The sequence below is a fragment of the Triticum urartu genome, chromosome 2 (genome assembly GCF_003073215.2).
Source record: "Triticum urartu cultivar G1812 chromosome 2, Tu2.1, whole genome shotgun sequence".
Classification (NCBI taxonomy): domain Eukaryota; kingdom Viridiplantae; phylum Streptophyta; class Magnoliopsida; order Poales; family Poaceae; genus Triticum; species Triticum urartu.
Window position 1 is genome coordinate 329,066,683 of NC_053023.1, and position 15,805 is coordinate 329,082,487.

Below are 15,805 nucleotides of genomic sequence, written 5' to 3' on the forward strand. Positions count from 1 at the left end.
CCGAAAGTCTACAAATTGTTGTGTCTCTACTATCGGCGAAGGAGATATCGAGTATTATGGAAGAGTTGAAGCAATTTATGAACTTCAATTCTATGGTGAAAACCCACCAAACGTCGTAGTCTTCAGATGTTATTGGTTCCAGTCGAGGGAGACTAGAAGGACTCATGAACATATAGGGCTAGTCGTAATCAAACAAAGCACGCATTTGGATGTTCCTGATGTCTATATTACGGCTCAACAAGCAACCCAAGTTTTCTATCTACCATGGGCCTGTCAAAGTGATACAATTCTCAGTGGTTGGGATGTCGTTTATGAAGTGCCGCCACATGTTAGACCACCTCCCCCAATGAAGAGGATTATGAACCTCACATTAACCAAGACACATATGACAAAGGAGAATTCTTCCAAGAAACACATCTTTCCAAAAAACGTTTCAAGAACCTCTCTACTCCACCCCAGAACTTTGAAGTAGACAACAATAGTGAATCCGATTTCACCCCTGAGCTGGAACAAGAAGAAGTTACTGCTGTAGATGACCTGTCAATGCTTGAACGATTACGTAAAGGAGGCTGTCCACATGTTGATGCATTTATTGATGATGATGATGATGATGAGCACGTCACTGATAGTGATGATGATGCATTTAATGATCCTGAAGCATATATAGACGATTCAGAGTAATATTAGTAATGTGAGGTATTCAATTTTTTATTATGTTCATGATGATGATACACTTAAATTATATACATATTATTCATGTCAGGTATTCAGATTTTTTACGTTGTACTAATTTCATCATTCCAGGTGTTGACAGGATGGTGGGCAACGGTCCAGAGCGCCCCGAGCATCCTGCAAGCGCTACTGGGAGGGGTGGTTCCATTATTCCAGCCCAGCCCCTCCGGAGAGCGCTGCTAGACAGTATGCAGACAGTTGCGGTGGGTGTCGGTGTCAAAACCGGCGGATCTCAGGTAGGGGGTCCCAAACTGTGCATCTAAGGTCGATGGTAACAGGAGGCAGGGGACGCGATGTTTTACCTAGGTTCGGGCCCTCTCTATGGCGGTAATACCCTACGTCCTGCTTGATTGATCTTGATGAATATGGGTATTGTAAGAGTTGATCTAGAGTTGATCGTAATAGCTAAACCCTAGAGGCCTAGCTTGTATGGCTATGGTAATGTCTGCCCTCCGAACTAAGTCCTCCGGTTTAAATAGACACCGGGAGGATCTAGGGTTACACAAGGTCGGTTACAAAGAAAGGAATCTACATATTTGGTCGCCAAGCTTGCCTTCCATGCCAAGGAGAGTCCCATCCGGACATGGGTGCAGCCTTCGGTCTTCGTATCTTCACAGCCCATCAGTCCGGCCCATGGCTAACAGGCCGGACGCCCGAGGACCCCTTAGTCCAGGACTCCCTCAGTAGCCCTTGACCCTGGCTTCAATGACAATGTATCCGGCACGTAGATCTATCTTCGGCATTGCAAGGCGGGTTCCTTCCTCCGAACTCCAAGATAGTCTTCGGATGTATTTGAACGTGTCTGGACCTGTAACACAACACCACACACAACTGCGGAGAGAATATAATTTTCCACGGGTCCAATCTGATGACAACTTTTATAACGTGATGTCACACTCGCCCGGTTTTTCGAATTGTTTCCTGTCCCGCCGTAACACGTCTCGAGGTGCGGTTGCTATTGGCACGCTCTGTCGAAACAGAGATTGTGTCCCCTTATTTCGGGATTCTCATTAACACGAGCGTGGGTAACCCAACCGTTCTGTTGGAAAGATCCCTTAGGAATAGGCAGGCTTTCAGGCTCAAGAGGAGGCATTTAATTCCTGCTGCCTTTATAAAGGAACCAAAGGTCGTCCTTTTTGACGCCAAACTTCTCCTCAGCCTCTCCAACCTCGAGTTCTAGCACCCAAGGTTTCGACTTCATTGCTCTGAGCTTCCCCATTATGTCCGGACCCAGCCCTCAAGGCCGATGGGTGGCTTCCTCTGTTACAGAGGAGGACATTGCGAAGCTTCGAGCGGCCAGATACCTGACCGCAGCAATCCACCACGGGCTTCCTGCTCAAGGGAAGGTTATCCCAACCCCCAAATCTAGCGAGAGGGTCGTATTCATCTCACACTTCCTTCGAGGGCTAGGGTTCACTCTTGATCCCTTCATCCGGGGGCTAATGTTCTATTATGGACTAGATTTTCACGATCTAGCCCAGAGTCTTTCCTCCATGTCTCGGCGTTCATCATTACGTGTGAGGCCTTCCTACGAATGCCCCCACACTTCGGCTTATGGCTCAAGACCTTCAGTGTGAAACCAAAGGTAGTCGACGGGGAACAGGTGGAGTACGGCGGGGCTGTAGTCAGCCAGCTAACCAACACTCCTTGGACAAAAGGCTCTTTTACCAAAACTTTCAATCAATGGTAGCGAGAGTGGTTTTATGTTACGGAGCCCCACAATACCAAGTGGGTAGTTGCACCCATGTTTCGCCCTGGCCCACCGTTACAGCTTGCATCATGGGCCAACAAGGGGCTGGATTGGGGATCAGTTGATGAAGTGCGGACTCTACAAAGCCGCATCCGAACCCTCCTCGAGAGGGACATCGATCTTGGCAGCGTGATTCAAGTAATGCTGATTCACCGAATCCTACCATGCCAACGTAGCCTCTCGAGTTCAATCCAGAAGGACCACGAACCCTCCAACACTTCTTCGGCATTACGCACAAAGGGGCGTGGAAGTTGTTTTTCAGAAAACGAAAACATTGGCCGGACACTACTGAGGACACAAGCCTCGACTATAACCGTCCGGATACCCCGGTAAGCACTTGACTTCTGGACACCTTTTTTTAAGTATGTTGTAATACATTACTGAGCAAACTATCTCCTTCCAGGGCTGGATAAAGAAAGCGGAGCTGATTAGGTGTCTGGTCCCCCTTCCCGAAGGTTCAGTGGATCCTCTATTTACAAGGATGCTAGCCCCAGCACCGTACCAGATGCCTGTGAAGGAGGGCAAGGAAGAGAGGACCAAAGATGGCCTCCATCCCGAAGGTGTGCCGGACAAGATTCCATCGTCCAAAGAAAAAAATGACGGGGAAGTCAACGTCTCTTCCCCCATGGGAAGAAAAGGGCCGCCTCCAAAGGTTGGGAGGAAACGGCTCCTAAGCGAGGCAAGATGCCTTCGTCGGGTGGCTCGGGCTTGGAGGACGACGTCATCGTGCAGTCCCATGATGAGGACAAGCCTCGGGCCAAATCGTAAGTGAACAAGGTTGTTTTAAACACGTCTCGCCCCTTTCTTGTAACGTCTAGAATATATGTTCTTTTTGCAGTTCGGCACGCAGTCTTCTTCAACAATCCTCTTCCTCGGGGGATCTTCTCCCGGAGATGATGGAAAGCGAAAAGCCTCCACCAATCTCCTCGCCTAACAGGGCGGACGACTTCGAGGTGTCGTCGTGGAGGGTCTCTCCCGATCAACAAGTGGTGCGGGGGGATGATGAAGACACAACCCGAAGGTGATACTTCGGTGGCCCAGGGTCCGGGGACCAACAATAAAGGCCCCAAACATTCTGGTCTACATCCAGATACGAATAAACGGATCCCTTCAAAGGGAGGCCGTACTCCTACAGCAGCCTCCGAAGACCCAGAGGCGCCGGATATATTGACGAACATGCGGCGACATGCGTCTGTCTCAGAGGAACATCGTACCTTGATGGGCATGGTGGTCGAAAAGGTCCTGGCCGCGAAAAGCGGATTGAATGAGGCCTTCATGGGCCTGCTAAGAGGTTTCGAGGTTTGTATCGTAATATGTTCGATTGTGTTTTATTCAAGAATACACCTGTGCATAGATAGTAGCCCCTAAGACTCTAATTGGCTTCCCGAGGGAGGCGATCAGAGGATCAAAAGATATGCCTAGGAAGTAATATGATTAATTGAAACATAGGTTGTGACCTCCCCGGAAACTGTCCAGACTATATAGATTGTGGATTTGCAACACAAGATTGATGAGGCAGATACTGATATCGCACTTATCAATAGGCATCTTAACGAGTCTCAACGTACGTGTTTGGAGAAATCCTTACATATACGTGTTTGTAATATAAGCATGACGCTTGAAAGTTGCATACTAGAATATGCATGGCTGCATATGGTGCCGCCACCATTGAGATTCTTCGGGCGGAGCTGGCCGGGGCCAAGGAGCTGGCCCAGTTTAGTAATGCGGCTACCGAAAAGGCATTGGCCGAGTTAAAGGCCGAACAAGCTGCTCGGCACCAAGATGAGGAGAAAATATCCTCGATGGCGCTCGAACTGAAAAATGCTACCAGCCACTGTGAATTCCTAGAGAAGGATAATAAAGCAAAAGCGGCTGAGCTTGACAAGGCCTTGCTAGAGGCGAAAGAAGCGCGGTCCGAATATAGAGCGGCCTATGAGGAGATCCGGCAAGCTAGGGAGATTGCGGCTGGTAAGCCATTTTTATTACAGACTATGTTCGGCGATCCGAATTATGCTCAGCTTAACCAAGTGTGGAGTTCTCCAGACGTGTTTTTGGACCTGCCGAAGAGTTCATCCGATCTGGCGCAGTTTTACCAAGCGCAAGCGGGATATGCAACGGAGAAGCTTTTCTGGTCACAGTTCGGCGCATCAAAACACCCTCTGCTGCTGAATGAACAGATGTCCCAATGGGCCGAGCTTCACAGGATGTCCGGCGCTGCCATGAAGAACGTCATACTTCAGCTGTGGCCGACTGAGCCGATTCCAAATAGCTATTTTGGCTTGGTGCGACGGCTTGCTGATGCGGTGCCACGTATCGACGTCGTGAAGCGGTTGGCGTGCATTGAAGGAGCACGGATGGCCTTTGCCCGAGTCAAGACATACTGGGGGAAGATGAAGGCCATCGATGTTGCAGCGCAGGGTCCACCCAAGGGCAAGGACCATCACACACCAGAGCATTACTTTGAGAACGTCTTAGAGGCTGCCCACTTGATAGAGGGTCAATGTTCGAAAGGCATAATATTCGAGTGAACTCTTTAGGAATTGTAAAAGACAATTGTTATAATCAGCCTATATTTTGATTTTGCCTAAAGGATTTTGTTCTTCCTGTGTGGCCGTTTGTATATGAACTGAAAGTTTTCTAGTCGTCGGCTCCAGCCCCCTAGTCGGAAGTACGGGGTATTTGAAAAAGCATCTGATCACTCTTGACCCAACATCTTGGTCCATGAAGGAGGTGTCAATGCGGCGAACTAGGCAACTAGACTATAGGGCATTAACACTTTCACTTAGCCATAGGAGTTTTATGGTGGGTCTACGACATAGCCCTGGTATGTATGCAGCTTATTCATACGATGCGTTTACATATTTGACCGGAAAGAGGTCCTTCGTGTGACACGGAGGGAATCGCGAAAGATTCCGATAAGTCATCGAGTGGTTGACCAGCTCTCGCCGCATCATGATAGTCAGTTTTCGGCTTTCTCTACTGAGGTGCTTAACCAGGTGAATCGGAAGCACAATCGCAGTAGTTCTCTCTTTAATACACTAGCCGATAGAGCGGAACGTAGGATAGCAAGCACATGAGCCGGGTAAGCCAACTATTGACCCAAGACATGATTCGGAGCTGATGCGTATAAGGCCAAACTCGCGACGCCGAAGTACGCTATAGAGCTGTTCGGACTTTGTCGGCAACTCATTTGTTCCCATACCGAGCCCTGGCAAGTTATGCCGAGGTGTATGTTTGAGACAACCATAGGGGCAAAACTCGGTTCTTTTAGAAAAGAATGGATTATTTTTACTAGGATCTGAGTGATGTGCCAATCATGTATATAGATAACAAAGCCGCAACCCCGGCTATTTGATATGCCAGGGGTCGGAGGCGGAGGAGAAAGGCACTTTACAGGCTTGAAATAGAGAGTGAAGTCTACAAAAAGTTATTTTGGACCTCCTATCGCACGTCTGCACCGCCTATCCTCAGTGAAGGGACTCCTTGATGGAAATAGCCCTTAGGTGAGTGTATGAACCCGAACTCCGATAGAGTCCGAGGCCAGCCATTGAGCCCCCTGTGGAGGGAAACAAGAAAAAAGAAGAAAGAAAAAAAGTTAGAAAAAAGAGAAGGTTATGGGAGTACTTTCAAGTCCGTCAGTATTGTGCTTTCGCCGGTGCCCAGGGTATTTCAAGTGTGTAGTTATGCATGCACGGTACAGATTGTCCGGGTATATGCGGCGGACAACGGAAGACGAACTGCTAGTCCTGTATGGGATTTGAACGGTCATGTTGAATGGAGACCGGTGCCTTAATGGCCGACGAGGTATGCGGAGTAATGCCTCCGTTGTGTAGTTCGGTTGAGATAGCTGTAGTGTGATCCTCTGCACGAAGAGAGCGCTCCATGCGTTCCCCTATAGGGGACTGTGTCATGTGTACCATGTTCACTATCTTTACTTCGGGGGGAAACTGCTTCTGACCCCTGGTGTTTGGTTGGCGAGGTTCGTCGTCGTCGTCGGGCGGCTTCTTCCCCTTGTATTTGGCGTTTAACTTGCCGGCCTGTTTGAAGACCCAACAGCTTCTGTTGGTGGGGTTAGATGGTTTATTGGGGTGGCCATGAATCTGGCAGGGCCTATCCAATATCTTATCCAAATTGGATAGTCCGTCTATGTTTGCCTTGAATGGCTTCTTCCGTTGACCGGGTTTGCGGCCGCTGAATCCGGCATTGACAGTTGTGTCATGCGCTCCCCCATTACTATTGCCACGTTTGTGCTTATTGAGTCGTGGTTTCCCGTTGCCGTCTCGAAATTCGGAAGTGTCCGGGTCGCTGGCGCTATTGCTTCTACGAGCGAGCCAGCTGTCTTCTCCCGCGCAAAAGCGGGTCATCAGAGTGGTAAGGGCTGACATGGATTTTGGTTTTTCCTGACCAAGGTGGCAGGCGAGCCACTCGTCCCAGACACTGTGTTTAAAGGCCGCAAGGGCTTCCGCGTCCGAACAGTCTATGATTTGGTTCTTTTTAACTAAGAACCTAGTCCAGAGCTTCCTGGCTGACTCTCCGGGCTACTGGACGATGTGACTTAAGTCATCGACGTCTGGTGGCCGGATGTATGTACCTTGGAAGTTGTCACGGAAGGCGTCTTCCAGATCTTCCCAGCTGCCGATAGAGTTTTCAGGTAGACTGTTTAACTAGTACCTTGCTGGTCCTTTGAGTTTTAGTGGGAGGTATTTGATGGCATGAAGGTCGTCTCCTCGAGCGATATGAATACGGAGAAGAAAATCCATGATCCATACCGCGGGATCAGTTGTTCCATCATATGATTCGACATTCACTGGTTTAAACCCTACTGGGAATTCATGCTCCATTACTTTGTCAGTGAAGCAGAGTGGGTGTGCGGTGCCTCTATATTGGGCCACGTAGTGACGTAGCTTGGATGGAGTTCATCTGTGGTTTTCGGCCCGGGCGTGACTAGACTTGTCCTCTCCGAATAGGTAGCCGACGTTGCATGTCGAGGCACGTACTCGCGATCCGTAGATCGATCTGGTATGTCCTGCTCTACTATCCAGGTCCGGCCGAGGGTCGTATGTATGACTCTGAGCTGTTCTATCTCTATTTTTTCTTTGGGGTGAGGCGGGCTGCTGTTTGGCTTGAGCTGCCGCTTTATCCCGACTGCATGGTGGTCGGTTAGCCGCATTGTCCTGACCACGTGGTATAGGCTCCGGCGCTTCCGTATCGAACTGAGGTAGCAATCTGCGCTGTGGGTAACCCTTGGTTGTGCGCCTAGGGCCGTATTCTTCGGCCACTAGGATATCTGTCCATCTATCGTTGAGCAGGTCTTGGTCAGCTTGAAGTTGTTGCTGTTTCTTTTTCAGGCTCCTTGTAGTGGCTAATAGCCGACGTTTAAAGTGCTCCTACTCGAGAGGTTCATCAGGCATGATGAAATCCTTGTCGCCGAGGCTTTCCTCATCCTCTGAGAGCGGAAGATAATTACTGTCCTCCGAGTCTTCGTGTATGGCCTGTTCATGCGGGCTATCGTGCACGTCTTCCAGTTCATCCTGTTCGGATGTTGCCCCAATAGGGGCTTCATTTTCTTCGGCATTGTCCGGGGTGTTGTTGTTTTTACTGTACATAGTAGGGAAAAACCCCACTGCAATTTCTATATTATAATATAAAAGAAAAGGTCCAACAGTACAAAGTCTTGAGGTAAGCCCAAAAAAAGAAGATTTATCTACAAAAACAAAAAATTACAGAACAAGGTTGTCAAGCCAAGTGCAGAAGGCCCTGGGTGTTGTTTTCTCTGGTGCCGGTATTACCGTCTTTTGCACGACGTGACTTAGAGCGGCGCCGATGACACCGGCATCTGGGCTGTGTCTTAGGAGGTTCATCCTCAACTGGATCTTCTTTCTCATCGTCGTTAGTTTCTTTAGGTGTATCCACCGTGTATACGTCGTACGGAGAAGTGACTGTCCCACGTCCGGTGAGTGGCGGGTTTCAGCCCTGCTCTTCTTCGGCATCGTCGTCTATACCGTCGAAGTCTTCGGAGCCGTAATCGAGCATGTCGGTTAAGTCCTCGACAGTGGCTATCGAGTGGGTGACGGGTGGGAAGCAAGATTCTCCATCATCGGTCCCTACTTCGAACCGAACATATTTCGACTGTGAGTCCCCCGCCAAGGACATGTTTTTCAATGAGTTTAGCATATCGCCCAAAGGCGAGTGCTGGAAGATGTCTGCGGCGCTGAATTCAAAGATCGATAAACGATCAAGTTCGGCGTCTGCGGGCTCACATGGTTTGGAACTTACGGACGGAGATGGGTCCGGAGTTCCGGTGGCACAGGTATCGTGTGAGATCAAGTCTATGTGTGGCTCCAACACTGGGGAATCTGTGGCCTCTGTGGCGGGGTTGAGCTTCTTGTCCTTGGATGGCGCAGTCTGCTCTAGATCTAAGGCCAGAGCGGTTATGGGAGCTGTCTCCTGGTTCAGTCCGATGACAGATTTAGGTCATGTCCCTTGGGGTGGCCAGGAGTGGTAGCCGCGGTCTCAAATCTGGCGAAGATCAAGTCTCCACGGATGTCCGCAACGTAGTTCAAGATCCCAAATCTGACCTGATGGCCAGGGGCGCAGCTTTCGATCTGCTCCAGATGGCCAAACGAATTGGCCCGCAGTGCGATGCCACGGAACACAAAGATTTGTCCGGGGAGGAAATTTTCTCCTTGGATAGCGTCATTATTGATGATTGAAGGGGCCATCAAACCTTTTGGCGACAACATAGCGGAACTCTCAATGAAAGCACCAATGTCGGTGTTAAAACCGGCGGATCTCGGGTAGGGGGTCCCGAACTGTGCGTCTATGGTCGATGAATATGAGTATACCCTACGTCCTGCTTGATTGATCTTGATGAATATGAGTATTACAAGAGTTGATCTATCACGAGATCGTAATTGCTAAACCCTAGAGGCCTAGCTTGTATGGCTATGGTAATGTCTGCCCTTCGGACTAAGTCCTCTAGTGTATATAGACAGCGGGAGGATCTAGGGTTATAGAAGGTCGGTTATAAAGAAAGGAATCTACATATTTGGTCGCCAAGCTTGCCTTCCACGCCAAGGAGAGTCCCATCCGGACATGGGTGCAGTCTTCGGTCTTCGTATCTTCACAGCCCATTTGTCCGGCCCATGGCTAACAGGCCAGACACCCGAGGACCCCTTAGTCTAGGACTCCCTCAGCGGGCGCTTCTTCTTCGGCTGGGAGCGGTCAGGGGTGGATGAAGAAGGCTGCTAGAGGTGGATGTGGCAGCGGGAGAGGTAGGAAGGCTGCTACGCCTTCCTCGCCGCCACCCTCAGATGATTCACCCGACCACAGGACTGCTCCATCTGACGTGGACCCATCTCGGACTCCGGTCCATGAGCCTTTGGTCGCCGATCCTTCGCCCCACCAGACTCGGGTTGTCGATCCTTCACCCCACCATACTCGTGTCGCTGATCCTTCGCCCCACGTGAGTCCGGTCCCAGAGACTTCGTCCCAGAAGACTTCGGTCCCGGAGTCTTTGTCCAAGAAGACTCCAATCCCGGAGTCTTCTTCCCACGAGACTCCGGAGGCTAGTGGCCCTACTGATGGTAGCGAGGAAACCTTTTCTGATGATAGCTACAGCGACGACGAGCTAGTTGAGAAGGGCAAGAAGGTCTACAAGCATGGCTGTACAAAGCTCCAGCCCGTGCCGACGATCCCCGACCAGAGGTGGTTGATTGCGCCTAATGGGTTGAATAAAGTGCATTTACTATTTTTTAACCTTTTGCCTTCATGTTCCTTCAAATTAATATCTAATGCGTTGGCCTTGTTATACTGCAGGGGCTGGGTACACCCCCGTGGTATCCGCAGGCCCAACCAGGTCCTTGGTGTGCTTTGCCGACAACACTTCCCTGGGTGGGTCACGTTGCCCGGTGAGGGTCAGGTTCCACAGCTAGCACTGAGCTGGGAGCCGTACTCGGTTTGCCCGGCCCCGCCGGAGGAGATGGTCGCCGGTGTCTTGTTCGAGATGGTGGCCGACATTGTGTTCCGTCGGTTTTGGGTAATTTTTCCTTTATAGAATTAAAGATCAACACTACCTAGTAATTGTACTAATTAGTATTGTCTTTTTTGATTGCAAACATTCTATAGGGTTTCAGAGGGAGAGCAAGATGCCACGTCTATGGTTGTCGAAACCAAGTGCAAGTGCCTACTTCAGAACTTACGGCACGAGGCTCGGGTGCAGGCCGTTCGAGACTACTACGCCTCGAAGGGCATTAGGAGGGCCAAGTCGAAGTGTTGCGACAAGTTTCTGAGTAAAGAGAAGTACATGCAGGTAATTACCTATTCCTAAGGCCTTGAACTTAGTTTTCTTGATTTGATTCATGGGCGTAGCGCTGAAATTTCTCTTGACTAACTTAGGTGCCCCAGAGATGGTGTGTGGATAAGATGGACTGTTGGGAGGCGTTGGTGGATGCGTGGTGCTCTCCCCAATGGCTAGTCGAACACCATAGGGCCAAGGATAAGCTTGACCAAATGGAAGGTGTGCCACACCATCAAGGGAGCTCCAACCTGTTTGAGTACGGGGAGATATGGGTATGTGGTTTGCTACATGATTCATGCAATTTCATTCTTCATGCTAGCATTTATCCCTTCCAAAGTGACTTAATATGCTTAGTTAGTTAAAAAATAGCATAACTACCTTGGATAGTTCATTTATGATATAATTAGCTCTAAAATGACATAATAACCTTAGATAGCACTATAAAATAACTAAATATGCTTTAGTTAGCTAAGGATAGCTAAATAATGACCTAAACTAATCTTAGCTAGTTCATTTATGACATATTTAGCTCTAAAATGACATAATAACCTTAGATAGCGCTATAAAATGAGTTAATATGCTTTAATTAGATAAAAAATTGAATAACTACCTTTGATAGCTCAATAACGACCTAAACTAATCTTAGCTAGTTCATTCATGACATAATTAACTCTAAAATGACATACTAATGTTAGATTGCTCTATAGAATGCCTAAATATGCTTTTGTTAGCTAAAAACGGCATAACTACCTTGGATAGGTCAATAATGACATAATTAGCATACTTCCGTCAAAATGGCATAATAATCTTGGTTACCTCCAAAATGACCTAAACATAGCTTATTTTCCTCGAAAATGACATAATAACCTTACTTAGCTCCAAAATGACCTATTTGCATAGCAATATCATTCTTCATGCTACCTTGAGCCCTTAACTAATATTTTGTTCCTCTCTCTCGGGCGCACCACAACAAGAAGCCCGTGCCAAATCTGTTCGACCTCTATGGCATGGCCCATACTGTCCTGTACAAGAAGGCCAAGCCATCACAGAGTCTGACCTAGATAATCCATAGAGCTTCACCAACATCTCCTCCCACCACAAGCTTGTGAGGTACAGAGATGAGGGGAAGGCGAGGAAAGGGGAGGACTTTAACCCGAGCCAGGATCCTTTTGATGCAGAGCTGGTGATGATATCTGGTGGCGGGAGGTCCCATGGCTCCGTAGCCATTGGTGATGGACTGATACATTGTCCTAGGACTCTCCCGCAGATCAAGAAGCGCCAGAGTAGCTCTGATCCTAAGATAACACCTCGTGCACGGCCCGCGAAGCTCGCCATGGCCGTTAGTTATACGGACTCTCTCACCCTTCCTCCATTACATTGTGTGTGCGTTCGTCAATGATTACAATGCTAACGAGGAGTGGTTTGTTGCAGGCATTGGTTGAGAAAGAGAGATTGAACACCCAGGCCCTTTTGGAGAAGGCAAAAAGGGAGGTGGCGGAGAGGGAGAGGGAGATGGAGGAGAGGACGGCTAAGCTGTTGGAGGAGGAGAGGAACCGGAATGAGGAGTCTAACCGGGCCCTATACGAGCTCATCGTGGTACGTTTCTCGTGCATATTGTAACATCCCAAATTTTTAATTTGGAATGTTATACATAGGTCATTCTTGCATATCATTTTTTTGCATTTCGTTTCGCGATCCTCGAAAATCCCAAGCAACTCAAGGACCCACTGAGAGAGTTGGGGAATTCACGTTCTTCATATTTGAATTTTATCAAATATTGAGGCAAGGATCATTTGGATTTTAATAATTTTTCTCTCCGAACATATTTCATATTAAAATATATGAGAGGAGATAATATGACTTTTCCAAAAAAACAAGTGAAATATTGGAGGAAAAATATTACAACCAAATGATAAATTTTATTTGGATTTTATTGCAATTTTATTTCAATTAGGAAAAAATATGCGTTTTTCAAAATTGCATTAGAGGCCCAAATAAATGTTCACTTTGTCCGGAATATTATTAGAGGACCGTGGAAATTTATTTCAGGATTTTTGGAGTCCGTCTAGTGTTTATTTTTATTTGTTTCTCTGCATTAGGTTTATTTTTTTAAAAAAGAGAGAGAGCACCAACCTAACGGGCCGTGCCCGCCTAGGACACCGCCCGACCGGCTTTTTAAGGCAAGGCCCGAGGCCCGCGAAGCTGCCAGCCCTGCCCGCCGCCGCCAGTGCCTCCCGTCGCCGCGCCGCTTCCCGCCGCCGCCAGCCCCGCCCGCCACCGCCGATTCCGCCGACGCCGAGGTAGCCGCCGCCGCCGTCTGATTTTCTTAGGAAAACCGTTGTTTTTTTTAGAAAACCCTAGATCTAGTTTTTTTAAATAGATCAGTTCATTCGGTTTTCCGTCAGTTTATTTATTTAGCGGACGTCCGTCCGTACGTTGTTCGTCGGTTAGTCGCAGACAACGAACGTTGGTTCGTTAGCCTGTTCGTCAGTTTGTCTTTTTCCAGGGTTTTTCTGCGATTATTTCCGATCGCGATTTCTGCCCTAATCTTCGATCTAGTATATCTTTTCGCTCGTTTATCCAAATCAGGTGAAACAAGCGCCTAGATCTTCGTATCGACGCCCTCTTTTTGTTTAACCAACTTGAACAGGATTTTGGTACTGTAAAATTTGGCTTTAGTCCATATTAGTAAATGGATCTTGTTTCTTTCGTAGTTTGTGTTTCATTGCTCTGTTTAATTTGATTTTTTTTGCAAACCGGAGTTCTTCAGTTGAACTTTCTGGTTAGATATTCTTATTTGAGTTTTCCTAGTGCATATTTTCTTGATTGCTTATGTATGCTATTGTTTGTGTTACAGCCCTAGGATTAGCCTTGGCTTCTCTTTGCATCTCATCATGACATCATCATGTTAAGTTCATGAAAGTTGAATTCAGGTTAGTTGAAACCCTCAGAAATCAGTTCAGAAATAATCAACATTAAAATCTCATCAAAGAAGCCCAAGAAAGTGTTCTTGTTAAACCTTGAAAAATATTGGCAAGAATAAAATTCAAATCCAATATTTTTGGAGGCTTTAAAATAGTTATTTTGGGCCTTTGATTTAAATCATAAACTATTTGAATTGGATTTATTTCTTCTATAAAAGAGATACATGTCCAATAATCCTGAAACTTTATGAGTAGCTATGGTATTGTATCTACAAACCACGTGAATATTTTCAGGAGCAACAAAAATGATTTAGTATTCTTACTAAATCCAAAAACTACAAAAAATAGAAAACAGAAACGAAAATGAGAGAGAGAGAGAGATTAGCACCTAGGCCACTCACCTGGCTTGCATGGTGTTGGCCCAACACTGTTGGCCCAGTCCACCTAGGCCTCCCCTGTCGTATTCCTCCTCTGCCAAGAGGACGAGCGCGTGCGGCCGAAGCGTGCGAGCACGCGCCGCGCCACCTCTAGCCTGCCTGCTTACCTGGACGTCGCCTAGAACTGCCACGCAGTCCCCTGTTCCCCCTCGACCTCTCCCCTCCATGTAGCTCTCTCTTCCCCGAGCGGAGCTTGCCGTCGCCGCTCGTCACTACCGTGGCCACCGTGCGCCCGCCGACTCACCACCGTGTCCAGTGGCTCCTTCGTCATCGTTCCCGTCTACCCAGCCGAAGAAACCGAGCGGATCTGCCCCAAGATGAGTGGCTTGTCGTCGTTCCCCTCCTCGGATGCCGGAGATCACCGCTGACGGCCCGCCCGCTCCAGCTCTTCCCCGAGCCTGCTTCGGCGCCCCCTGCACTCTCTGTGAGCCCCTGCCCCTTCCCATATTCTCATGTGCTCTAATTTATGCACTAGCCACTGTCCCGCGAGGAACCGACGCCATTGTCCGCCATGGCCGCACTTCGTGCTGCTGCGTCCTTCTCCCTGAGCCATGCTACTATCCGCCGTGCTCTCGGAGCAGCCTAGTTGCTGCCTCGCCGCTCAGTTCGCTCGCTAGCTCCCTGCAGCCCACTCTCGCGCACCACCGTAGCACGGCCGCCGCTCCGGCCGTCGCCACCGCCGCTACACCCCATGCTGGTGGCTGAAATGACCACCACTCGACGCGCCGCACTGTGGGCGTTTCAGCGAACCCACCCGCATGACAAGCCGTGTCTAGAAATGGTCGACCGGCGATCGCCGCCACGTCCGGTCATCGCCGACGTAACCATGCCGACGTGGCACGGCCATTAGGGGCTAACCCCACTGATTAGCCGCCTTTAGGCACTGACAGTGGGCCCCGCGGAGGGTCAAATTATGACTCAATGCGGGATTAGCACCCGTGTCACTGACCGGTGGACCCGACTCGCCAGGTTTGTCCCAGTTGACCGCTGACCTAGTGCCGACGCCATGCTGACGCGGTAAAGTTTTTCTGGTATTTTAAATAAATCAGAAATGATTTATTTATTTTAGAAAATATCCTAAACTTTTGAAAATCATAGAAAATAAAACCGTAACTCCAAATGCAATGAGTTATATATGAAAAATTATCAGAAAAATATGGAGAATCTATTTATGGCATTCTCATGCATGTTTGAACAACTTACAGCCAATGTATATGAAAATTTGAATAAATCGCATTTGAAATGCCTTACATGGAGTTTGAATTTGAACCTTGGGTTCAAACCAACTTCATTTAATTTGTTGATAGCTGCATTAGCCCAAATAACAGCATATTGCCATGTCATGATCATGCATCATATTGTTACATTGCATTGATTGTGTTCCTTCTCTTTTGTCTGTGTTTGTCCCCTCTTAGTAGATGTTGTTCTGACGATGAGATCAATGACACCCATGAAGAACTATACTATCTTCAGAAGTGCCAGGCAAGCAAAAACCCTTGTTCATTCCGATACAATCCCACTCTCTCGCTTCTGCTCTCTTTTACTGCATTAGGACAACAACGATTCAACTATTACATGCTGCGGTAGTTGAACCCCTTTCCTCTGCATGACCTGTCATTACCACAGTAAATAGATGAAACCCACTAGCATGAGTAGGAGTTGT